Below are 27651 nucleotides of genomic sequence, written 5' to 3' on the forward strand. Positions count from 1 at the left end.
AATACTCGTATTTAGCTCAGCTGCTTTTATGGCACAAGAGCTCAGTTTCAAAATGGTGGCACTGATTTTCCTTATAACAGCACTATTTTCAGCAGCAATTATATTTTTAAAGGTTAACAATTTGTACAACAAATGTCTAACTATGCTTCTTCCTACTTTATACTCAACAGTTATGATCTTTACAAAAAGCTAATATCTACATAGAGAAACATCTTTTACTTGCCCCATCTCATCTCTGACTTGGTTGAGGAAGTACAGGCATTTCAGACTAAGAATTTGTGTGTTTTGGATGGGATTCTTGGATTTATGTGAATATAAAAATAAGACAAAATAATTCTTAGGTACATTCCAGTGTCCCAGTAATTAGTTACATGATAAATAGTACCTACCTGCTGACCACCTATAAAAGATGAGACATTCTGAGGCACCCTAAAAACCTAGGTCTGTAACAGGTGAACAAGAAGGCCATTTTACTCAATTCTGATGCAGTCACCACTGACTGCTATTTAAGGTGTTTACTGGTAACCAGCAAGTTTAACTGAAGAGATGTCACTAAATTCAAACTGAAAATATATATTTAAACAGCAATTTACATTGAGGGAAATATGGTTCTTGTGTGTTCTGTGTAAAGAGAGATTATGAATAAAGGGAATTGGCAACTGAGCACCTTAATTCAATTCCATGAATACAGGTTCCATGATAAGATATCTACTACATGCATTTTGCTTACAGTAACTGCCTAAAACTCACCAGCTATATAGAGTTGAACTCTGTATTAAAGGACTATTGAGTTACAGGGGAATTGGCCATATCAAGTAGCTAGTGACAAAGTACCAGTTGTGAAAATTGAGATAAATGAGTTGACAAATGGATTCATTGAATATGTTAATATTGTGAATGAGAAGACAATTCACCAGGATAATATACCCACATGTATGTTGATCTGACAAAAACCACAGACTGACATCAAATGGATAAAAAATACTGGGGAAAAAGTGAAAATGCCAACCAAAATAACAAGGTGGGTGGGCTGGGTGGGAGAGCACATTTAAGGCATCTAAAAAAAAAAAAGTTCCACATGGCTTTGGCTTATTAAAATATTTTACACTATCTTTTTTTTTTTAAAGAAGATTTGAAAGCACCTAAAAATCAAGCAGATTTTTAAAAAAATCCCGCATGGCAAATTCAGTTTGTAAGCGTCCTTCAGATATTTGTCAAGGAAAATAAAGAAGCCTCTGCCCATGAGATTGCACATGGTGGAAGAGGTCCTTCCAACCCTGTCTATCTTATGCTGGATGGCAGCCCAGAGGTTCGCTGTGCAGCAGCTACAAACAAGGTGTTACTCTCTGGAAGGGAAGGGACTGTGGAATTTCCACTGGTTGGCGAGCAACCCAGCTTTAATTTTTCCAGATACTCTGCATGTACAGGCTTATGACACTGGAGAACTTTGATGGCATCCTTTACTTTGAACCACTCTGTCTTCCTTCCTGTATTAACAGAATCTTCCCAGTCTTCTACTATTTCAGTGACAGTAAGGACATAGACATATGCCCTGTGCTTTCTGTCTTGGTTCTCAAATATGCCCAGGAGTCTGCCTGACTTTCCTTTGACTCCAGCCTCTTGGTAAGCCTCCCTCACAGCAGCACCGGCAGTCTCCTCCTGGGGCTCCAGTCCTCCTCCTGGGCCAGTCCACTGGTCCGGGACCGAAGCCTGCCCACCTGCAGCACCTCGTCCTCCTGCTCGCTTCAGAAGCACAGGGACGCCGCCCGCTTCTTGAAGCCCTCGCTGTCCTAGGTCCGCGGCCTAGGGGGGCTTGGACCTCATCGCAGAGGCGGGCTCTCGCTGCCGCGGCCCCTGCGGAGGCCGCCATCCCGCCGGGGCGCGGGGGCGAGGGCGAGTCGGGGCACAGGGCGACGCGGCTGGTCAGTCCCGGAGCCGGCGGCCGCTCCGACGCGGGGCGGGGCGCGAGCGCTGGTCCCTGCAGCCCGGGCGCCGCGGAGGGAGCGCGGCCTTCGCCCGGGCGTCTGTGGCTTTCCCCGGAGCCCGCCGCCCGCTCGCCCCGGTTCCCGCCGCTACCGCCGCCGCCCAGGGCTGAGCGGGGCGCGAGGTGCGGGGAGACGGCTGCAGGGGCTCCCGCTGGCCCGGCAGCAGCGCCGCGGCCGCGCGAGGCGTTTGGTGTTGGCTGCGGGCCGTCCCGTCAGGGCCCTCTGACGTGCTGCGTGTGCACAGGTGGCTGCGCGGTGCCCGTCAGTGCGCCGCCCGTCAGTGCGCCGCCCGTGGCGGGGTCTGTGTTCGGGGACGGGTGTGTTTGTGGCTGCAGTTGCCGCAGTTCGTCCCGGCCCTCCACACCTCCCCAGCCCCACTCTCGGCCTCGTGGTCCTGGCATGCCTGCTGCTTCTGCCCCGGATGCTTCCTCTGGGCTCAGCCCCCAACACGTCCACGTCACGCCTGCTGCCTTAGTCCTGCAGAAATCCTGCGGTTTTGATTTGTGCCACCTTCTGTAAGTTGAAAGCTTCTGGACCAAGTGCGGCAAGTGAGATGGAGTCAGAAGAGGAGGTGAGCAAAGTGATTTCTGTCCTGTACCTCTTTTTTTTTTCCTACTTTTTCAAGGTATTATTTCAAGATGCCTTTCTGAGGGCAAGGTTTAAAATTCACTCCCTTAGCTTTGCTGTTATTCTTCATTTCTAATAAATTGGGAACTACAAATACTCTACTTTTAAAAATGGTTGTATATGTTTACTCATTTATTTTGGAATAAATTTGATGAAGATGGGTTTAAGGGAAAGCAAAGTGTGACCAGGGGTTAGGAATTTAAGTGGAAAATTGAATCTTCATGAAGGTTTCCACATTTCATTAGATGTTAAATTCTACAGTGAAGTTTCATATGATTATTAACTATAAGTATATTCCTAAATATCGTGGTTAAACTTTTATTAAAATAATATATCATAAAGCCATTAATATTTTTACATAATACAGTTGTTTGATTATTGAATTTTTCTTGTGAGATATTAGTCAGCAACCACAGTTTTTTCTTTTAGTGATTTTGTAACAAGAATAAAAATAGATTTTAAATCTGTGTGACACAGTTTTATTAAAATGACTTGAGAGTGTATGAGCATTTTTCAGTTTATTTTCTTCTTTCACATTATATTTTTAATTTTGTATCCTTCTACATTGTATTCTAAAATTTGGAACCGATTGATATGTGCTTTTCACTTCACTATCATGAGGGATGTTTTTTCAAATGAAACTGAAAAATTTAGTAATTCATCTTTTGTCAGTATTAAAAGCAGACCAGCTAGGCTCCTTTGTGCCGCACTAAAAATAATACCAGAACATAAGAAAGGTTTCTGTATTACTTTATGTGCTCTGTGATAGCGTCTTTTCTGTGAACACTCTCAATTCCAAATAAGACCCTGACATTGAAAATTTACTTGTACATACACAGGGGTTATATTATGCTTCCTTGACCCTTGAAATGAGTATGGATGCAGACAGAAATCTTTGCGTTGTTCTCCCTAAGGTATTGCCATCAGAGAGTCAGCAAAAGTGGTTGACCAAGCCCAAAGGAGGGTGCTGAGGGGAGTTGATGACCTGGACTTTTTCATAGGGGATGAAGCCATAGATAAACCCACGTATGCCACAAAGGTAAACTCCCCACCGGGATTTGCTTCTGTAAGTGTATCACCAAGAACAGAGAGTAGGATGAATCATGCAAAATGGTAGATTTCATAGCAATTGTACTTGTGAGCTGTGTATTTTATTCTTGTGTTGGAAAAGAGGTTTTGTTGTTGTTGGTTTTGAATGGGGTATTTTTCAAAATTGAAGTATAGTTGATTAACAGTGTTGTGTTAGTTGAACAAGGTATTTTTCATGTGGGGAATCAAGTGAATTTAAGAAACCCCAGAATGCAGGATTGACTCTGGGAATGCTGGGCTTCATGTGAGAGCAAGATCTGCTTCTGTGGAATATTGCAGGTTGACTCACTGACCTGTCAGATATAGAAGAGCTGTAGACTGATTAATTAAAAAGAAGCACTAAAATTGTTTAACTAGGTATTTGTTCTAAAAATCTCCAAACTCCAAATAGAATGGTATGGCGGATTAGCTGTACTTTTGCATCTATTACTCCACTGTTAAGATGATACTTTGTACTTAGAGATGTGAAGTAGAATATAAATGATAATATAACTTAATATTTCTGGTAAAGTGCCTGTTATTTCTTTACATAAATTAACATTCACCCAGTTCAAAGGACCTGTTTTCTCTAATAACTCAGTCTCTTCTGGGCCAGTGTTTTTAAAACTGTTGCTCTTACTGACATGGACTGAAGCTTGACATAGTTTGATTTCTCTTGCTTTAGTGGCCAATAAGACATGGAATAATTGAAGACTTAGATCTAATGGAGAGGTTCATGGAACAAGTTATTTTTAATTTTCCCTGAGCTGAACCTGAGGGCCATCAATTTTTGATGGTGAGTAACTGGGACTGAGAGAAGAGCCCTGTGGATTCTTGGTTGCTTAGATTTTAAACCCAGGATATTCTTCCCTGGGGAGTTTTTAATTCCCACTAAAGCTCTTTGTATGAGTTGGAGTGCTTTTGGGGCAAATAACATAAGGCTCAACCAAAATGTCCAAAACCAAAGAGGGCTTATTATCCCACAAAACAGGATGCCAGTGTCAGGCCACTCAGGACTGGTTACTTGAGCAGCTCAGAGATGGAGTTGAGAACCCAGCCTAATTCACCTGTTTGGCCTCTTGTGCTGGTTCCCCTCAGGCCCCAGGGTGGCTGCCCGAGTTCCTGTACTGACTTTTGGTGTATTTACTTTCAGAGTTTTAGAATTAAGACTCCCATCCTCAGAAACCTTCCTAGCAGATTTGCCCTGTCTGTCCGTGCCCAGTGTGGGCCCTAGAGGGGAACAAAATTACTTTGGTACATTTTGATGAGTCAAGATTCTCTCCTGTTGCTGGTGAGGGGACCACATCTCATCACCTGGCCCCAAGAGGTAAGTACCTAAACAGGCCTCCAGCAGCAAGGAATGAGGAGGGAGGAATGGGTTTGTGTAGGAAACCACCTGTGTAGTTAGGTGTCCTCCTGAAATAACTTGTTGGCTCTGACCTTTGCTTCTTACAGAAGAGGGAGCTGAGTCAAGGTGCTGTTTTGCCAAGGTTAAATCTCACACTAACACTGAGCTGAGTTACAGGCCCTGATATTGTGGATGTAATTGATCTTGTTCAGATGAAATAAAACAATACAGAGAAATGAAGAGAAGTGTCTCTTGGTTGTGGAGCCTGTTTTCATTGTTTTATGTTCTTTTTAAGTTAAAATTAATTACATGTATAAAACACTTACTTTAAGGAGAGCAATTGCATGTAACATAAGCTGCACATTAAAACCTACATAATTTAGCTTTGCATTTTTTCCATGCTAGTGCATTGTCAAATGGTCCCTGATAAAATTATATAATTCTTCCTAATGTTAAATATGGAATATTCTTTAGAATTATCTGGCTTAAAATATGTTAAGTACAAGGCTTTTATGGTAGTTAGTGGAATCTATATATATTGTGTCTATTAAATCAAGTCCTTGAAAGTGCTCTAAGCTTTTTCCTGGCTGTATCTTCACAAATAGGAATTGCCACGTCCAAGTACTGTGTTTTACAGGCCACTGTGTATTTTCTCTCCTGTGTATCTATGATGGTTTATGTAAAATACATGGAGCCAGGAAACTGACAGTATGTCTGAGTGGCTTTGTCTTTACAGCCAAAACAAATTACAGACTCCCACCTGCCATGCTTGGCATGTTCCCTTCTCTCATATGTCACATAACTACCTGTTGATAGGACTCCAGGCATGGGCCTGGGGCCCAGCTTCCTCTCCCTGCCTGCCCCATCGTGCTCTGCTCAGAGGGAGTCTGAGTCTTAGGCCCGTGGAGCAAATGCAATCACCAGGACACAGCCCACAGGAAATTTTTCCTACCAGGAATTTTTCTGCTCTAGCTGGCATATACACCGCAGTACAATAAAAACAATTGCTGGGAACGAACTGGAGGTGTTTGGTATGAATATGGAAAAGCTTAAGTCCTTTGCCAAAAATGAGTATCTGAAGAGAATTTTCAAAAATAATTGTTTATTACATTAAACATAAGAAAATATTGTGTTACATTTATTGTACTTTGAAGTTAGGAGGTGTGTTTGCTGCATGATGTGACAGAGGAAGTTATGAGAAGGGTGGTTTTATCTCAGGCTTATGTCATTCCTCATCAGTTAATGGGATAATTGAAGGGGAGTGAAGCAGGTACAGGGATTTGTGGCCATGTCCAGAAATTCATTGAAGACATTTACTGAACCACTACATCAGCTAATGGCTTCTTGGTGTAAAAGAGTCTAAAAGTTTTAAATTAAAGTTCCCTCAGTAGCCTATGAAATTGTCCCTTCTGACTGCCATGACAGACATCTGCACATCCATGGTGGGAATGAGCTCAGTAGGGATCATGTTTTTCAAGAAGTTTCAGAGATTCAACTCATGTTGGTCACGTGGACTAAACAGATAGCAAATGGGAACCACACTCTTTTCTCTAATACTGAATTGCCCAGAGTTCAAGACAGAATCATATATTCTAAAGAACTGCAGTGCTCTTGAAGGGAAATTGAATTGTAACTGTAGAGGAGATTTGCAAACCTTTTTGAATATGAATCAGGGGAGGAAGAGCAAGCAGCAGTGCTGCCCAAGGATGCTGGGAACCAGGAGCTCTGCCATCCACCTGAGAGCAGGAAAGATGTGTGTCCCAGCTCAGGGATGGAGGATCACCCTTCCTTCATCCTTTTGTTCCAATCAAGTCCTCAGTAGCCTGTGTGCTGCCCACCCACATTGGCAAGGGCAGGTCTCCTTACTCAGTCTGCTGCATGCTAAGCTCTTCCAGAGACACCCTCTCAGACACACCCCAGAAAGAATGGTTTACCAGCTCTCGGGGTACCCCTTAGCCCTGTCAAGCTGACACATAATAATCACCATGACATGTGGCTTGTCCTGGCTTACCACAGTAACTCCCTTCCTGGTTCATGAGGGTGGCTCAGACCTGCTCTGTCCTGTACACTAGCACTGGCCGGTGTGGAGCTGGACATCCTTGGCGCTGCTGAGTCTGTTACTGCTGGCCCGTGTTCTTCCCATTTTCAGTATATTGTCATCTCCACTCCTACTTGCCCTTCCTTGAGGATTTATGTTTTTAAAAATGTTTCTTTACTGCAGTTATGGAGAGGTTTGGGACTGGAGCAATATTAGTTGCATGTGTTTAGCTTGCTTTCTTTATCCAGAAATATGGATTGATTTTTATAGTACTGACTAATTATTCCTTTTTTGAATTAATACTTGATGATATTTTACCATTATTATGAATAAAATGCTTATGTAACTTGCATTCATGTGAAGTTTTAATCATATACTTCAGTATTTAAAAAATAAGAAAAACTTGATATCTCCAATTTAGATCTCATTATATATAAATAATGGCTTTTGGAAGGTTTTACTTAAATTAGTCTTCTAAAGGAACAATTACTGGTGGTAAACATAGGAGAAAAGGAGGATTGAGGAAAACATAGATTTATGATTATGGTTCTGAGAACCCAGAAGAATGTGTCTTTAATAATGCTGAATTTGATTCAGGAGCCAGGAGAACCTAATTTTATTTTAAACATTCTCTTAATGGAAGTGTATAGATTTTAATGTTAGTTCTTCACAGATGGTGAATTGTTTGGCAGCAAGTACTAAAGTGTAAAAATCAGTGGTTTAAGCAAGTTAAAGGTTTTATTTTTCTTAAAGTCATTTGTAGCAGGGAGGGCAGTGCTGGTATGTCAGGTTTCTGGTGTCATTAGGGATCTGTGTGCTCTAGTATATTTAGCATATGGCTTCCATTCTAAGATTGCCTTAGATCACAAGTTAGCTGCTGCAGCTCCAGTCATCACCTCCATATTCCAGGAAAGAAGGGGTTAAGAGCAGAAGTGGGCCTACTACATGAGTCTACCTTCAACCTTGTAAGGAGCTTTCCCAGAAGACACATCCAATAACTTTTGCTTCTTATTGGCCAGAACTTACTTAGCCATCCCTGTACACCAGGAAGTCTGGGAAATGCTGTTTTCTGGGCCTGTGATTGATCAGTGGTCTGTCATTAAGACAGAAGGCAGAATAGATACTGGGTAGGGAAATTGCAGTGCCTGCCATAATGATGTGACTACAGGTATGAAGACAGTGGCAGATCAAGAATTCAGCTGTCTTCACAACTGTGGTTGGATATGGAAAGTGTTTTCCACGTTACAGAGCCAACAGGCTAGGGAAAAGCCACACCAGGATGTGCTGTGGCTTCTGCCCTGGGGTGAAGTCTTTCTTCTGTTAGCTTCTCCGCCTGTGGAGAAATAAACCAGGAAGTTGTACTGGGAGTTTCTGTGGCCTTCTCACACAGGCTGTAACTCAGGGTTTCACAACTCTTGTAATGAATTTTTTTTTCTTATTATAGAACTATAAGTGCGATTTAGAAAATTTGGAAGATTCTTGTGGGGCTTTTCACACTCCTATCCCATTATCATAAATATTAACATTTAGTATAGCTATACTTAATCTTTTCACTCATGTTTTTATATGATTTTGCATTCAATATTGTGTCCTCCATCCCTCTCCCCCATTTTCTTGCACGGTTTTCATAATCCTCGCTTTAATGGTCATGCAATCATGTATCCAGTGGTTGTTTCCTGTCTGTTTAGCAGCCCCACTACTTTTAGATGTTTACTTTTGTTTCCAGTTTCTTGGTTTTGTAAGACATAACATTAATTAATATTTGCACATTTTTTTCTATATTTAGAGCATTTTTATATTAAGAATATAAAAATTATATATATATATATAATTTGGAGGTCCAGATGTGTTAATAATTTTGAATCTCTGGTATACCATTTCACACTGAAATCTTCAATGTACAAGAAGCCACATTATTTGAACTCTTAGGATTGATTAATATCATTTTTGATTATTTGACTTTTTAATTTGCAGTTTGAATACCTTTGATCTTAAACAGTTTTTCATGTATTTATTAGTTGTATTTTCTCCTTTGTGAATTGCCTATTCATGTCCTGGGTTTTGTAGATATCAGTGTTTTATTGCTTTTATTGTTGCTATGATTTCTTTGAACTTTATTCTACTTAAATTTTTCTTTTGTGATAAAATGCACATACCATAAAATTTATCATTTTAACCATTTCTGAATGTACAGTTTGGTGAGTTGCGTACATTGACATTGTTGTGCAACCATCACCACCATCCATCTCAGGAACTTCTTCAGCTTCCAAACTGAAACTCTGCCCACATTAAAGAATAACTCTCTTTCCCCCTCTCCCAGCACTAGCCCCCACCATCCCCCCTCTGTCTCTATGACTGTAACTATTCTGGGTCCTCATATAAGTGGAATCATCCAGTATTAGTCCTTTCATGACTGGCTTATTTCACTTGGTATAAGGTCTTCAGGGTTCAGCCACATTGTAGCATGTGTCAGAATTTCCTTCCTTTTTTAGGGCTGAATAATATTCTGTTGTATGTATGGCCACAATCTGTTTATGGTGTGAACTCTTTCATATAACAGATAAGAATTTTTTGTCATAAGTAGATACTTTTTCTCACTTGATTTTTTGTATGTTATGTTTTTGAACATCTATAATTGTAAATATTTATGTAAGTAGACCTACTTTCCTTTGATGTTTATATATATTTTTCATTCATCTGGGATTTATTTGGAACATCACTTGACACTGAAATTAAACCCAGGAAGAATCCAGAGCCAGGGTTAATCTACTTCTTGTTGGAATGCCTTCTATAGGCTCACATTTTTTTTTAAACCAGGCAGGAAGGAAACATTGCATGACAATGCTCCCACTTTGCATACCTTTCTAGCCTTCCTCTCTTCATCCTATTCCCCCCTCTAATCAGTTTAAATGTTATGTTTATAAAATTAACTTATTAAGGTGCTTGGATTCCTCTTCAAGGTAAGAGAAGACTCTAGGTCTCTGGAGTTAATACATTCAATTTCTTCTGGCCTGAGATATATTCTTGATATTACAGTTGATTGTTGATATATTCAGCACTTGCTAAAGGCCCAGCCCTCTCCCCACCAAGCATTTGCATGAATTAACTCACTTATTTAATCCCACAGACAATTGTGGGGTAGGTAGTTATTAGGCCTGTTTTTCAGGTTGATTGGAGGTGCCATAAGGAGATATATTGTAACCTAAATATTGGAATCCACAGCTATTCTTCATGTGCTTTAAATGAAAGAAAACTAAAAAAAAAAATCTGATATAGTAATCACTAACACAGTGCTAAATGTGTACTGGGAACATTAAGGTATTAACTAATTTGATCTCAGCCCCTTGAGGTAGGCACATTAAAATAAGTAATGTGTTGTTGAATAACGTTTAGATCATTTACTTACAATCTGCTTTTGATGACTTTATTATTTCTTGTCTATGTCTTAAGATTGCTTTCTCTCTCCCATTCAGGGAGTGTATTGATTCTAATCAGAGTAATTAAAACTTACTTGGGGCATGATGTTTGAGCTTTCTATCAGACAGGAATATAAACTAAAGCCCCCAGCTAGTTGATAGCCAGATTTGATTATTTGCTTGAAGAGTTATCATACACACAGCACAGAATTCAAAAGGTGCAGTACGATTTCCAGTGCAAGAGTGTCTCTTTCCCACTTCTGTGTTGCCTTCCAGATCCCCTTCCTGGAGGAAACCAACTTTACTGGTGCTTAACCAGCAATAATTATGTGCAGGCACATGGATTATACATAAACTTGATTCATAAAATGGTAACAAAATTGACATACTATGGTACATTTTGATTTTTACTTTAAAAATTTTAGAAATTATAATTTGAAATATATGAAATTTACCCACTTAACACAGTTTTAAATGTATCATTTGGTAACGTTACCTACATTGATATTGTGATGTAACAGAACTCTAGAACTTTTCCATCTTGCAAGATCAAAACTTTGTGCCCATAAACAGCTCCTCATTTCTCTCCCTCATACACCTTGCTTTTTTAAAAAAATGTTGTAGATACAGAAGTATATTTAAGAATGTGTATGAATGGAGAGGCCCCTTTTCATGTAGCAAATTTATAGTAGATATTGTTTCATATCTGCAGACACACTGCCCATCCTTTTTAATTGCTGCAAAGTGTTACATTTTATGGATGTGACCTAATCTGTGTAATCAGTTCCTTGTTATGTGCAGTTATGTTTTTTCTGATCTTGGAAGCTGTGACAACTGTGCACCTCTCTGAGGCACCTTGTTTTAGATGTCCCTTGGCTTGACAATGGAATTTGATTTTGTCTCATAGTCTTTGTTCAGAGAATTTCTCTTCAGTAGGTGAGTTTCTCACTGGTACATGCTGATGATTTTAGTGATAATAATGCACTTTCACTGAGTACGTTCCCCATGCCAGGTGCTGCCATGAGCACTTTGTTTAGACTCCTGTGAAGTCAGTGCTAATTATGCATGGAGAGAGGAAATCACTTTCCAAACTTGGTAAAATCGAAGGTGGGGTGTAGCTGGGCTGATTGGAGTTGGAGCTCTCCCGTTGCCCGTGCTGAAATGGCCAGGGCTGTGTGGCAGGTGTGTGTGGTCACAGCTGCTTTTCTGGTGCTGTGCTTTCTGGTTTTAGTGTGTTTTATTTATGTATGGATATTTTAAAACTCAGGCTTGGCTTTCTCTTTGGTTTCTATTGGGTGCATATTCGTTCTGATAATTGGTAAAACATATTTTAACATAACTGTACTTTTGTATAAGATATTTACCTGTATTTGTTTAGTGATGATTACTTCCTACTGTGCTTAGTGACCACGTAGGTACAAGGCCACATTTCTTACCTCCTCCTCCTTTCTTCTATCACCTGCTTTTGATTGTTTATGTTAGTGAAATTACTCTGATATTTATGTTTGTGACTTTATGTTTACTGGTGTCTCTGCTGCTCTACCTAGAAAACAATATCTTTTGATTCCATGACACAAGGGCATCAGTGTCTTTATATTTTCCTCCTTTCCATCTGTGCCTGTCAACTTGATACTACTCCTGTTGTTTTAATTTATAATATTTACATTCTGTTCTATAGCTATAGATTCTCCCAGAAAAGAAAAGCATTTATCCCTACATCTTAAATGGACTACTTACTCACTGTAAGTCTTTGGCTGTAATTTATGCATTTTTATTATTTGGCTAAAGCTTATTGTCTGATGGTTAATTCATGAAGGGTTCATAGAAACCAAATTCTCTCAAGTTGTTGTATGTTTAAAGATATTTTGTTTTTGCAACAGACTTGATTGGCAGTGTGGCCAGATATAGAATTCTGGGGTCATATTTTCCTGCCAGAAAAGTCTGTAAATGTGGCCCTGTGTGTCCCAGTGTCCTGCATGCAGCTGTGCCAATGGCCAAGACAGGCTGCCCTTTTCCTACTTTAAGAGTATGTTGCTCTGCTCAATAAGCCTAACAAAACACCATAGGCTGAGTGGCTTCAACAACAGACAGTTGTTTTCTCACAGCTCTGGGGGCTTTAGGTCTGAGATCAAGGTGCCATCATGGTTGGTTTATGATCAGATCTCTCTTCCTGGCTTGCAGTTGGCCTCCTTCTCACCAGGTCCTTGTGTGGCTCTTCCTCTGTGTGTGAGTGAGAGAGAGCTCCCTGATCCCTCTGCCTTATCCTGCAGAGATGTTAGGGCTGTCCTGTGACCTCACTGATCCTGGATTACCCCTCTAGGAGCTTCATCTCCAAACAGAGTCACCTGAGGGTTGCAGCTTCAGCATAAGAGTTTTGGGACACACAGCTCAGTATATAACAAAGGGTAATGTGGATTTTTATTTATTTATTTTTTTGCCAAAAGGCCTAGATTTTTTTTCCTTTCTTTGTTTTTTTTTTCTCCTTTTCTCTCTCTTTTTTCCCCTAGCTTAAATATGTGATGTAAATCCATATTTATTAACATGGAAAAATGTTCAACATATTGCTGAATGACAAAAAGCAGTTTTATTTATTTTTATCTTTCTGTAATCCTGTTAATTTCCTCCTATTAGATAATAGTTATTATTTTAAATAGACATTTTAAAAAACTCGGATATCTATGTCATGATATTCATCTGCTTTATTTTTATATTTTTCTGGGTACATGTTTTTTATCTGCCATTTGTTTTTTCCTATTTTCTCTCTCCCTTCTCTTCTTCTTTGAGTGTTTTTATATGGTGTTTGGCTAGTCTCTTTGTGTTCTTTCCTCATCTTTGAGTGAGGGGATCTCTTTCTGAACTGGCTGTGTGTCGGGTTTAGGCTGGGTGGTGGGCAGTGTCTGGGTGAAGCAGCTTCTGTCCCAGGCTTGTCTTTCTCACAGCTGATGGTGGAGGTGTAACTTCTCACCTTGCTGCCTGTGCTCTGAGTGGAGCGACCTGGGAAGCGAGGCTCCTGCAGCTGTGCTGCTCAGACTGCTCTGACACCAAGCAAGGGCTCTCTGCTTTTGCTCTTCTCTGGAGAACTGGATATTGCCTGGTATCTGAAGTCACTGGTGTTCTCTTTCCATGTCCTCACTCATCTGGTCTCAGTGGGGCTGTTATTGCCCTTGGCAGCTCAGTGCACGTCTCTTCAGATTCACGGTGTTTGGGTGTTCTGTTATCCGAGGTGGAGTTACCTTTTCTGTAGCTTGTTCTTGTTTTGGGGTGGATTAGTAAGAGCAGAAGTGTTTAGAGAGGCTTTACTCTCTCAAAGATTTTAAACCTCACAGCCAAAATATGTTTAATCAATCACTCTGGGTGTACTCTGTCTGTCAAATTAAGGAGTTGTACAGCATCTTAATGAACATGCTTTTAGATTAACATTTTGCTGTTCTGATGTAATTACATGAAATTTGGGTGAACACTAAATATAGTGAATATTTCCTTACAGACAGAACCTCCTCTGAATACACCAGAAAATAAAGAATATCTTGCAGAAATTATGTTCAAATTATTTAATGTACCGGGACTCTACATTGCAGTTCAGGTAAGGACAAGTGACTTTCATGATTCCCAAGTGACCATAGTTGTCTAATGTGGAAGAAATGGTGATTCTAGAGGCCTCTGTAAGATTGTGTGGTGTGGTTTCCTTTCCCATGCACTCAAGTGCACATGAACTCATCCCATTCAGGTCTGAGCTCAAACACTGTACAGAGCAATTTTTGTGATTTATATTTTTACTGCTGGTGTAGAGTTTGTCCAGCTTTTGTCTGTTTACATTCATTAAAATCTAAGGTATCCTCAGGAAGACAAGTTCAAGATGTAGGTGTTGTTCTTTGGCTTTTTTTACTTCTGATCATAAAAAAGAAAATATACTATAGAATCTGTTAAAACAAAACAAAATGAAACAAAATAAATGTCTTTCAAGGGTTTCCCTTTGTGGATCTGAGCTCCTGTGGTTCCATGAGTTTGCAGAACTTCCCCTGAAGCTGCTTGTTCTTCGTGGGGGGGTTTGTTGTTTTTAGGTGTAATGTATCTGCCTCTATATAAGGGAATTGACTGAAATTTGGGGGAATAAATGATAAAATTGTTTTCCAAAATGCTTCCTGCATATTCTATTCCCTTACTTGTAGGAAAAAAGAGGAGGAGTTGCATAGATGTTTAACTTGGAAGATTCCACATGCTGTGTCCTCTGTGTGGTGATTCTCAGTAGACAGTGATGTCTTAAAGGCTCTGAAAATGCCTACATTAGAAAACTCTGTTTATTCCACCACTTCCAAATTTAACCAGAAATATTCCCCCACCCCTAAGCTGTTTCTGTTCCATGGAGTAGGAGACACTTCAGGAAACACTGGCCCAGTGGTTCTCAAAGTGATCTATGCAGCAAGGTCTCCTCAAAAGTGTTTTTTTAAAAATACACATTCTCAGAATTTATATCAGACCACGGGTTTCCAGCCTCAAAATTTTGGATCGGGCAGTCCTCAGGGGAGGGGAGGGTACTGAGCTGTGTGTTGGATGTATAGCAGCATCTCTGGTCTTGACCCACCAGGGGAAGCACCACCACCAGCCTCCCCTCCCTCAAGTGTGACAGCGAGAAATGGCACCAGATATTGCCAGGTGCTCCTTGGGGGCAAAATTGCCCCTGGTTGAGAACCACTATCCTGGTTCTGCCAGATGAGAATTTCTGGGTGCCAGGCCCAGTATTTTGTCTTTCTAAAGTCCCCACAAGTAGTCTTATTGCAATCCATCTGTGGACCCACACTGGGAACAAGTGGATTAGAAATTAAAACCTCCTGATTCCACAATAAAATTCCTTTCTCTCTGGCTTTTCTTTGCAAAGCTTTGATTTATCTTACTGAGAAGTTGACTCCTCCAGATTAATTGCACAGAATTTACATGTTAGTTGTCCACTTTGAATTTGGATTTGGGAGGAAGATGGAAGGTAGGGAAGGGAAAGGTCATTCAGACTCTGTAAGAAAGAAAGGGCTTATTGCTCCAACCTGAAGATAGGCTTGTGGAACACTTGAGAAAGTCCCCATGCTGATGGTCTCTGTGGTATTTGTGAAGGCAGTGCTGGCCTTAGCTGTGTAGTGGACATCATGACAAGTTGGTGAACACACATTAACAGGAATCATCATTGACAGCAGGGATGGGTTCACTCACACTATCCCAATGGTCAGCAGGGCACCGAGTTCTTCTCTGTCTGTGGGCCTAACCTGATTTGAGGTGAAGGAAGCAGTGAAAGAAAAAACCCTTCTGTTAAAGCACCACTTTTGAAGACATACCTGTACTTAGCAAAGGTAACAAGAGCCTTTAAACACAGTTGTGTGAGAAAGTGGAAGATGCCTAGTGTCTGTGGCACTGGCAGTTGGAAATTTGCAGTAGCAGATTTGTGCAGTCTGGTGTCAGCAGTCGTCTGATGTCCCTGGGCTCTGCTTGGCCCCGGTGTCACTTTGCCAGGAGGGTTTTCCTGGCTTTCATTCTGAACTGTAATCTGGATATCAGTGGGTGCGGCACATGAACATTTGGAGGATGATTTTGTGTTCTGTGACAATCCTCATGAGAGGATTTGTTTCTTGCTTTTTAAAAATTTTTTAAGAGCCAAGAAGGAGAGATTGTTCACCTTGACTTGTAGGATGCTCTGCAAAGTCACTTTTTGGTTTTAATTTTCAAAATATAACAGAAGTGATTTCTAATTCAGGCTTCAAGAGACTATATATATATATATATATATATATATATATATATATATACACATATATATTTGGTACAATGGACTAGTTAAATGAATTTTTTAAAGTTTTTTTTTAATAAATTGAAGCTATCTGGAGGGGGTTACATTGGGAATTCAGACCTGCCTTTCCTTCTCCACGTCCCTTCTTGGAGGCAACCCCTGATACTAATGTTTGTTATTTTGTGTATTACAAGTATCTTTTGTGCAAATATAGGTTTGTGTGTTTATGTGCTAAGCTCCTTTTAAAAATGCAATAAATGAATCACTATGCTATACACTGGAAACTAACAGAATTTTGTAAATCAACTAAGACAAATTTAAAAAATGCAAACTAGTTTTTTTTTTTAAAAAATAATTCATTTATTTCATTTAAAAATAGTCACTGTTTTATTTCAGGACATTGCAGAGATGATGTACTAATATGCTGGTGCTTTAATACCTCAAAGTTCAGAAATCACTGCAGGGGGAGGCTGATGTGTCTACAGTCAGGAGGAAAAAGCCAAATCTTTCCCCTCTGTCATTGCACCCTGCCAGTGTCCCCTTTGCCCGGGGGTGAGGAGAGGCAGGAAGCCTGCAGAGCATGCTCTGTGCTCGCAGCCCCTTCATCCAGTCTCAGAACACTGCTCCCTCCTAGGTGTGAGGTGTTTAGGTGCCACTTGCTGTGTGGTCCTGCCTGGCTCCTCTCTGAGGTCACGTCCTCAGAGGTCAGTGCAGGCCAAGGTCAGGGCCTGTGCCTGTGGGTCTGCTTCCTGGCTTCCCCTGTGCATCTGAAACAAGTTTCACACTACGTGCAGGCCCACAGAGAAAGTTGTTGTTCAAATTTTTCTCTGTATCTTAATGCAGTTTTTCCCCCTATTTATAAAAATTACATTTACTGTACGAAATTTAGGTAAAATGGGGAAATGTAAAGAAGAAAATAGAATGACCCACAAACCTGCCCAGAAGACTGTGCCACACTTTTTTGGTATAGTCTACTGAGCTCTTTTTCTTAGACAAACAACACACATTTTAAGCACAGTTGGGATACCCTCCAACTGATTTCATGTTCTAATTGTACAATGTGCTCCTGAGGTTGTATTTTGCATATTGACTTATCCCTGATGTATCTTTATGGTTAAGTACTCTGTGGAAAGATATTTAGTAACTACCTGACAGCCCATCATGTGGGTGTAGCACAACTCACTTACTTGTTTTCCTACCATTGGCTGTGGTTTGTTTTAATATATTTAATCTGTGATGAAGCTGATACTCAACATGGTTTGAATTAATTTTAGAAAATGTTATATGTAATGTATTGAGTATACAAATTGTGAATAGTTTCTGTTTGTGAGAGCTACTGTTCTTATGATTTTTTTATTTTAATAATGTGTACATATCTTTTATCTTGATCTTAAATATTTTACAATTGGCTTGGGCTCCTGAGAAAGGCTACACACTCTCTCACTTCTAGAAGTTGGGCACCTCAGAAGACATAAGAGGAATTCAGTCACCTGTTCTTGCAACTTCAGTGGTAACTGTGCTTGTACATAGTGGAACTGATCCATCTGTCAGATGGATGAGGATTTGCTCCAGCCTTCTGTCTCCATGACTGTGTGACAAGCAGCCAGTGCCATCAGGGAGCTCAGAGTGCCTCCTCTACCTGGTGCAGGTGGGGACATTGTCCACTCTGCACAGCTACTCCCACCAGCATGAGCTGGACCTTCCCAGCCTGTGGCCTGCATGTTGAGTGGCACCCCAGGGGGCTGGTGAGGACCTGGGACCACACAGCAGCTCCTGGCCCTCTCCTGCTGGTGATGGCTGACATCCTGGTCACTGGTCCGGGAGGGCAGCTGGGTGAGCGGATCCAAACTCCCCCCAGCATGGATCTCACATAGCATAGGGTTGAGGGGAACCTGCCAGAATGTTCCTTCCTACCAAGTGCAGCTCTTACTAGAGTGAGCAGATCGGTTATTGAGTCTTAAATGCATGCCTAAACCATGCTGTGTACTTGACCCGCTGCCTGTCACTGGGTCTCTTCTGTGCACCCACTCACCGCATATGATGGGTGAAGGTGACAAGGCTGAAACATATGTGTTAACAGACGTGGCCATGGTTACTCTGCCCACAGATGTGGAACCAGGATCTGAGTCCAGGTTGTCACACTCTAAGTCCTGCATGCTAACCAGGTGGTTGACTTTTAAATGCAAGCCAATTTGTAGTTGGTTTAAAAATTAATTGTTAAACAGCAAAAAAATAATGTGACAATGAATATATATATGTTCAGGTATAACTGAAAAATTGTGCTATACACTGGAATTTGACAAAACATTGTAAAATGCCTATAACTCAATAAAAATGTTTATAAAATTAATAGTTAAAACTTTTTCCTTTTTGTTAGAGGAACAATAAAATGACCCATTGTTCGGACAGACAGCAGCATTTTGGAAATTAACTGCCTTCTGTGGTTTTCTCTTCACATTCCTAATGGAAAGGCCACTTTGCTTACAGAGCATCTCAGGTTCTCCTAATGGAATTGCATGCATGGTCATTTTATTCCCCCTCCCCCAGTCCTGAGCTTTGCACAGAGTGGAGATTCAGTAAATGCTTGCATTGCCAGGGCAGGTGGGGGCAGGAGTCTAACTTACAGTCCAGGGAGGGCTTTCCTCCTGGAGTTACTCACATGGTGTTTTGCCTCTCTGTCTCCCCAGGTGGAAGGTTAGGTAATTGGAAGCTGCATCAAACACATCCCTATTGCAGGTAGAGATATGTATTTCATTCAACAGCCGCCAAGTGAGAGGGAGGTGGGAATCCCTCCTGAGCAACCACTGGAGACCACAAAGGCCATTAAGGTAAAAACAGATGGGAAATGGGCCAGTTTGGTTGTGAGAGAGAAATAGTGTTTGCACACTTCCCCTTGTGGCTGCCACCCCTGCTCCCACCGTGCCTGTCCTCCCCTCCCCATGAATGTGGGTCTCCATCTGTTTACCACTTGAATTAAGGGGCTGAAAACTTAGCCTCTTCTCTGAACATGGATGCTTGTGGAGTTCTCCAGCTGTAAATGAGAGCAGCTTGATAACTGGTATTGAGCATCCTGCCTAGTACGATGTCATTTAATTGGAGCCTGATTAGACAGAACCTTCAATTAGCCAATGTGTCTTGCACCTCTCCCTCCAGGCTTCATTTCCCGAGTAAGGAGCAGACAGCAGCAGCAGTGACTGTGAGGAATCCTGTGCAGTCAGCCAGAATTCAAACTCATTTCCAGCTCTTGCTGTGTGTGGTTCTGTACCCTGAGAATTACCATTCAGAGTGATGCTGTTCTAGGGTGAATCATTGAACAGAGTCCACCTGTGTTTTCTAGACTCCGTTATCATGCTGGAGGAGTTACAGGAAGCTCTAAAATTAAATCAGTAAGATTCGGAGGAAAATGGCTCATTGGTCCTTATTTAAAATGCCCACTTGACTGATCCATCGGTTTGGTCTTTGTGTCACTCTGTAGGTAGCAGTTGACAGACCCCTTTCAAAGCAATTTTCTCTTCAGGTTGCAAAATCAGGACAAATTACTGTTTTGTTTTTGTTTTGTTTTAGTCAAAATGAAGAGATTCTTAGTAATACAAGGATAATTATTATATAAAGAGCAAAGATTTTGTTTTTGGAGAAAAATTTAAGCATGGAAGTGACATGTGACCTTGAACACACAGTTTCTGAGCTGCAGGGGAGTATAAGGGAGGTTAGCCTCCCCCCTTCCCTCCCACTTTTGCACCCAGTATCAAGCTGGTTGAAGGAAAGCTAGTGCCTGGGGGGAGTCCCACATTTTGCATGACACTCTTGGTGGATGGAGAGGTATTTTTAGGACAGCGTGCACAGGTGCGAGTCAGGGCCCGTGTGAGTAGGGTGGCTGGGTGCCCGGGTGTGCCCAGGACTAGAGTTTCCAGGGTTGGTCACTTCACAGCTTGGGTGTGTGGTCCTGGGCAGCCCATGGGAGTCAATCCTTTCCCCCTGGGGGAAGGTTTACAGAAGTAGCATAAGACTTTCTTTTTATGTTAAAATATTTCCTAGAACTTCCCCTAGTCCTTTCCTTGTGTTTCTTCAAGGAAATAAATTTGGATAGTTGACCCAAGTTCCCTCACCTCCCCATTCCTGTTACCAATATGTCTCACAGCCTCTGGCTCCTGACTGTCGGGGTGGCCATGCAGGTGAGAAGGGCCCTGAGTATGCTGACTGTGACAGAGGCTGCTCTCCTAGTCCTCGTGGTGGGCTTTACCCTCTTCACTGGCTCTCAGGGGTCCATCTCTGACCCTGAACCAGGTTTGGCCCATTTGGGCAGTGACAAGGTATCACTCAGCCATGAAGGTAGGCAGTGGAAGAGCTCCTTGTGTTCCCTGCAGGTCAGCCACCCCATCCCTGCTGTCAGTTAGTTCTTGCCCCGCTTCCCTCTGTGGGAGTGGGTCAGAGTTACCCTGTGTCTTGTTGCCCCTGTGGGCAGGAGTGGGCCTGTGGATGCATGGATTCTGTTGGTGGGGACAGTGGTGGTCCAGGACTTGGGGCTGACACACTGCACACCATCAACACTGTGGAGGCACTTCCTGCCTTCAGTAAAGCCTCTGAGTTGCTGCGAGACATTGACCTGGTGTCTTAGGACAACTTACTGTTTCTGCCCTCAGCCTGGTAGATTTGAATTTGTATGGGGTGACCCACTCACTCAGTTATCAGTGAGAACAGGGGTGTGTAGCAAGTCTGGCCCATCAGTCTTACAGTTGTGCAGAGTATACCAAGGATGGTATTAGGTTTCATTTCAGGGATTCTAAGAAATTTTGAACTTAGTATCATGAAAATGCCTTCAGAGGTCCTCCTGAGCACCAGCTTTGGGCCTGACAAAGTGCAGGCATTGAACAAAGCCCACCTGGCCCACAGGAAGCTGACTTTCAGAATCCGGTACCCAGGGGCCAACTGCTGTTCTTGTGAGGTTAGCTCTAAGGACAGATGATCAACCCAGAGACTCCCAGTCAGGCATCACCAGCTGAGGAAACACTTTGCACAGCACAGGCTGGGGCTGGCACTGAGCGGGTTCTCATGCCCCAATGTGTGGCAGCTCCATCCTGTCAAAGTCGGGCTTTCCTTTGGTTCATGGTCCCAGCATCTTATAAAGTGCTCTGCCATTTACTTATTTATCACTGTCAATTGTTACTCTGAATCTCAGCCAGTGTATGGGCCAGTGGGCAGGGGTCTGTGTGTGTTTTATTCACTTGTGCATCCCACGTGCCTAGGCACTCACTAACTCTCTGTCATGGAGCCACTGAGTGTGCTGTGTCAGACCGCAGAGCAGGTTAACCACCTGCCAATCGGATGTGGTGACCACAGGGCCAGATCTGCTGCCTTCAGATCTGGGTTGGGCTGCGATGCGGGTCTGCTGGTCCCAGTGGGTGGCAGCGAGTGCCTGGGCAGGTGCCACGTGGGGGCATACAAGGAGTAAGAAGAGAGGAGATGGAGACTAGGGACTTGATAGGCACCGTCAGACATCATCTCAGATAGTACGCAGCAACATGTGACACAGTGAGGCTGGGACTAATAGCAGAGCTGGAAAGAAAGCAGAGTACGTGGCCAGAGCATAGCTGTTAGACATCACTGAGCCCAGTAAGTGTCCCTTGGAGCTGTGGCATTGGGCAGGACTGATGTCGGGGGTTTGTGGTGCTGGAGTTACTGGGTGTTTGCCGGAGGGCAGACTGGGTGGCCGCTAATGCCTGGTGACATCTCTGTGTGTGTGTCTGCAGGAGAAGTACTGTCACATTTGCCCCAATATAGTCAAGAAGTTTGCCAAGTATGACCTGGATCAGCGGAAGTGGATCAAACAGCAAACAGGGAACAATGCCATAAGCCAGAAGAAATTCATTATCGATGTTGGCTAGGAAAGTTTCCCAGGCCCTGAAATTTTCTTTCACCCAGAGGTAAGACGTTTGCTTTCTGAGTGTGCAGAGAATGACGTGTGTGGAGCAATGCTGTCACCTCGTGTGTGCAAGAGTGGCTCCCCGTTGGGCTCCCAAGTGAGGTGGCCACCTTTCAGGGAGGACCTTGGGAGTGTAGGCTGCAGCTTCAGTGGCTGCTCTGGCTCCTGCATGGTCCACGCACTTGACTGGGTGTTTCATCATGCTCCTCTTTGGGTCTGGCTATCTGTTTAACAGTTAATGGTTGGTTAAACCAAGAGTGGTTAGGAAGAAGCTTTAAGAGCAATAGAAGAGAATGGATTTGAAATTCATCTCCTACTGATAAGAAAACTAGTTAATCTCGAGGATTGATTGGAATTTGCCTCTGTATAAGAGTACAATAGCATACATATTACCTTCCCATCACACATGACGATCCATCCCCAGTCCAACATTTAACCCAGTACAGCTGGTCCTGCTGTGTTCTCTGCTGCAAGTTAGATAAAGCTTCTGTCTGAGGACAGCCTTGGAAAGAAGAATTAAATATATCATCAGTTTAGCAAGTAGTCACAAAGAATTATTATTGCGTTTGTAAAAGCAGTAACTAAGAGGCAGTATTTTAAGGTTTAAGTAAAATGGACTTTATTTGTATTTTGGTATATTTTTCTGCCTCATTCAGTTTACATTTAATAGGTAAATACAAACCACTGCCTGTTCTTCGATGTGTATGACTGTTCAGGGAAATGGCACACAATGTATGTCTGACAGTACCTGATATCACGGCACTCATTCGCTCGTGATAGTCTTCAGTTAAAATAGACATAAACCAGCAAAGTCCAGTGAACAGCTGCAAGACACCTTCTTCTTCCCTCGAGCACATTGACACTTTTCATGATTTTTAAAGCATTTTTAAGAATTTTGTAATTGAATTACTTATACTTTAGCTTATTTCACTTATGGAATTGAATGTAAGATTTTTTAGTTAATAACATGTTTATTACCATATTGATTGTTTCAACTAGAAGCCACCACCATTCCCCATTCCCAGTCTTCTAGCTCAGATTTACAGTGTGAGTCACTGACTAGGTTTTTTCTTATATCCTGGCTAACTTTTTCATGACATTAGTGTCTATACATCACATGCTCATTATCTACAATATTTTTCATTACATGCCACATACACTGAGCACTTCTTTTTACAATCTCATATAAAGTTTGAGTCACTGTGTATTCTAACGCAGGGCTGGTCTGTCTTTGTTACTGTTTGATTTCTTTTCCCGCTCTAAACCCACACATTTCATCTCTTGAAGGGACATGTCACCATCACTCCATGCACAGAGTCACTTGGATTAATTTGACACATTCATTCCAATGTGATGGTTTAAAAGGCATAGTGAATTCTGTATTTGTTAAAGTTACATTTTAAAAAAGTTGTTGAGAGAAATGTGTATTATTTCTTTTATATCTGTACAAAATTCTGTTCACCAACCTGGATTTTATGCAATCCATCTCAGATGTTGTTGACAAAGTAACACAGAACTGTCCCATTGATGTCCACCATCTGCTATATAAGGTATAAGCTGCTTGGGTAACATGCTTGGATTTCATTCTGAAATTAAAGGCCCAGCATTCTGAGAATAATAGACCCTTACCATCAGTCTGCAGAGAGTCCTATTTGACTTCTGTTTTATAGGATTTGTTAAGGGCCTGATTCCCGGTAAAATAATTTTCTTGGAGTGAGGGTGACTTAAATGCTTGGCAATATAACTCAGTTAGCCAGAAGCATTTGATTTAAATATTCTAGTATCTCTTATTCTTATCTGCCCAGCTGTATTTTTAAATTGGACAATTTTAACCCTCCATGTTGACTGAAAGATCAAGGGGGTCCTTCCCCTCTTGCTTTCTGTGAGTTTGCTGGTCTTGCTTCATGAGTATTTAGATTAGTGCCAGATGTGTTGTTGTCAGAGAGAAGGAGGAATCTGAAATGAACAATCAGAAAATGCTCATGTAATGTTTCTCCAAAATTCTTTGAGTGCAGGGAATTTTGAAACTTGAAAGGAGAAAAAGTCAGTTCATGTAACTGTAGGATGAAGGAAGTGTTGCTGAAAGCCAGAGGGGAGGGGCAGAAAGTGGCAGTCAGCTGGCCCTGCTTCCCTGCCTGCTCACCTCTGTCTGCACATCCTGCTCTTCCCCCAAGACCACGTCTCCCCTTCACAGATGCAGGGGCCTGCACCTTAGAGGGGAGAGGACCAGGCTCAGTAGGGACGGCTTAATACAGTTTATTTCATCTGGACAGTAGAATACTATTCAGCCTTTAAAAAGAATGAGGTAAAGCAATGTAAATTCAAATGAAAAGATGTCTACAGTATATATTGTCAAATGAAAAAGCAAGTTGTAAAATTTACACATAGTATAATTTCATTTTATTTAAAATATAGTTTATGTATATATATATATAAGAAAAGGTATTGAATGATATGTGTTAAACTCCTTAAAGGAAATAAAATATATCTGGGCAAGAGATGGATAACTCTTACTTTCTACCCTTTGTGTTTTAAAATTATTTGAAATTTTATGGTTAATACATGTTATTTTTATTATTGGAAAACATTTTCTATATAGACAAATTTGAATGGGTAAAAGCAAATTATAATTTGGTTTTTATTGGTATATAACCTTAATTAAACACATCTCACCTCCAGTAAATGTGCAAGGAAGGGAAAGCAAAGGCAGATGAGAGTATTAAGTTTAGTGCAGTATGTGGCTTGTTCTCCCTACTTCTTAAATCTCACATAACATCAGCTGTGTCTTCCTGTCCATGAAAGCAAGGAACAAGTGTGCACTATCTAGTCCTCATTTCATCATGGTGGAGATGAAACTTCTGCCAGCAGTAAGGATTGCTCATGCTGGGGTTGAGTTTTCTCATTTGATCATTTAGTTTGCTTTCAATAGATTTACAGGATTCTTGAAGTAGAGCTGGCCTTCTAGCCTGAGTACCTTATTTAACAGATGATGACACTGAGCCCTACAGATAGGAAAAGGAGGCAAAACTGGAGGGACCTGGGTCACATGGGGCAAACTGGTCTTCGACGTTTTTCTAATTGAGGTAGGGTTGATGTACAATATTATATAAGTTCCAGGTTGCAGTTTTTAGAGGTTATACTCCATTTAGAGTTATTATAAGATATCAGCTATATTCCCTGTGCTGTATAACATATCCTTGTAGCTTATTTATTGTATAAGTAGTAGTTTGTACCTCTTAATTCCCTATCCCAGTCTTGCCCTCCCCTCTTCCCTGTCTCCATGGATACCCATTAGTTTGTTCTCCATAACTGTGAGTCTGTTTTTTGTTGTTGTTGTTGTTGTTGTTATGTTCACTAGTTTTCTTTTTCAGAGTTCATATATAAGTGATATTCTACAGTATTTGTTTTTCTGTCTGACTTATTTCACTCAGCATAATACTCCCCAAGTCCATCTATATTGTTGCAGATGGCAACATTTCATTCTTTTTATGGCTCAGTAATATTCCATTTTATATATACCACAACTTCTTTATCCAGTCATCTGTTGATGGACACTTAGTTTGCTTCCATATCTTGGCAATTGTAAAAAAGGTTACCATGAACATTGGGGTTCATATATATTTTTAGGTTAATGTTTTCATTTTCTTTGGATGAATACCCAGAACTGGAATTGCTAGATCATATATTAGTTCTATTTTTAGTTTTTTGAGAAGCCACCGTCCTGTTTTCCATTGTGGTTGTAATAGTTTGCATTTCTATTGTTCCTTCTTTTCCTAGTTTGGGTGTATGGATTATACTGACTAAACCCAGGGTGAACTAGTTGCTCACAGTGTCTCTCAATGTGACTACACATTGAATCAAGTGGGAAGCTTTTCAAATCAGGATGCCTGGGCCAAATATATCAGAATCTCTGGGTGGGGGTTTGTGATTTTGGGGGAATCAGATCCTGAGGAGACTGATGCACATGGACAGCCAGGGCTGAAAAGTGGCTTCAAGCAGCACATGCTGCCTGCAATGACTTGACCTCCTGGATAAATCACAGGCCTCCAGGACTCAGCTCTCACACACTAGTCTCTGTATAAACTATACACCAACAGTGTATATGGGTTCAATTTTCTCCACATTGTTGCTGAATGTTTGTGGTTTTGTGGTCTTTTTGATGATAACCATCCTGGTAGACACGAGGTAATATCTCACTGTGGTTTTAATTTGCATTTCTCTGATGATTAACAACACTGAATGTCTTTTCACTGCCTGTTTTCTTGGCTCAGTGGCAGGAACTATAGGTCGATTTTCTTTTGATGAAGCAAGTAGGAGGAGGCTTGCTTTAGGTCCTGCTGACAACACCTGAGATCTTCTTGGTCACTGAGTGAACACCTTACTCAGGCTCATTGACAAGAAAAAGGTGGTGGAGAATATAAAATGTGGCTTTGAAAATTCAGACATTTTAGAAAACTAAAACTATTTTTTTAAGAAGTAGTCATAATCTAATTTTTATTTCAGTCTCTTCTGTAGATAAGGGTGTTCACATGCTGCCTTTTTTTAATTTATTTTTTGTTCAGTTTCCAAGTGTGTTGGAGGTTGGGTCTGGGAATGGTTCTTCTTTTTCATTTTATTATAGCTCTCTATCTTTATGGGTTAAAGATTGTCAGTTATCTGTTGTAGACTTGAAGGGCTTTTTTTAAGTGGAAGATTTCCTATGTTGGCTGCGTACATTTCCATGATATTGCTGTGAGATCTGTTTTTGGTATGGTGTGGTGCCATGTCATTCTTGTGAGTGCATTGCCTGTTATTTCTATGATTGCCAATGTGGATTTTGTTGTGGTGAACACAATCTACTTTTGTTGTTTAACAGAGCCTCATTTTGATTAGGTGTTTATCACAGATTGGAGAGTGGCTAGGGCTTCTCCTTTTATTGGAATTGAGACTTCCAAACCATTTCTGGGGTGCAGGCTGTGGTATGTGGTGTTGGAATATTTCCAATACACACTCATAACAGTTCCTTTGCCCTTTCTATTGCCATGGGAATGTCCAAATTCTACACAGAAACACCAGTGGAAACAAATCTAAAGATGTCATGCACTAGGGCCTCCTGTAATGATCCTTCAGTCCCCCAGCTGGGTCCTCAGTGCAGTATCAGGTCAGTGCCATCCCTATTGTCACATTTTCATGTAGTAGACAAGGCTGATGGAAAGGCTTCAACTTCCCCTTCTGTGCACCCAGATCTCTGCTCTTGGCTCTCTCTTCCTTGTGGCATGGGACCACCAAGACAACCACAGAGCATATCCACACCCTCTGCCTTGGACCCAATAAAAATCACAGTTGTGCCTATGAAATATGCAGGTTCTTTGGCCATGAATTCTGATTTCAACCCGAAGTTCCCCTGGGTCTCTCAGACCAAATTTATGATGATTCTGATAGAACCGTGCTTCTCTTCTATTTCAAAAATGCCAAATTGGGACCTGGACCTGCAGAGATA

At 41.4% G+C, this 27651-nt stretch overlaps 2 pseudogenes; one reads left to right on the forward strand and one right to left on the reverse strand.

Moving 5' to 3' along the window:
* Window positions 1-1033: 1033 nt before the first annotated feature.
* LOC141576107 (diphosphoinositol polyphosphate phosphohydrolase 2 pseudogene) lies at window positions 1034-2386 on the reverse strand (annotated as a pseudogene).
* LOC141576108 (actin-related protein 3B-like) lies at window positions 2385-23728 on the forward strand (annotated as a pseudogene).
* The last annotated feature ends 3923 nt before the right edge of the window (window positions 23729-27651 follow it).

The sequence above is a fragment of the Camelus bactrianus genome, chromosome 36 (assembly GCF_048773025.1).
Source record: "Camelus bactrianus isolate YW-2024 breed Bactrian camel chromosome 36, ASM4877302v1, whole genome shotgun sequence".
Classification (NCBI taxonomy): domain Eukaryota; kingdom Metazoa; phylum Chordata; class Mammalia; order Artiodactyla; family Camelidae; genus Camelus; species Camelus bactrianus.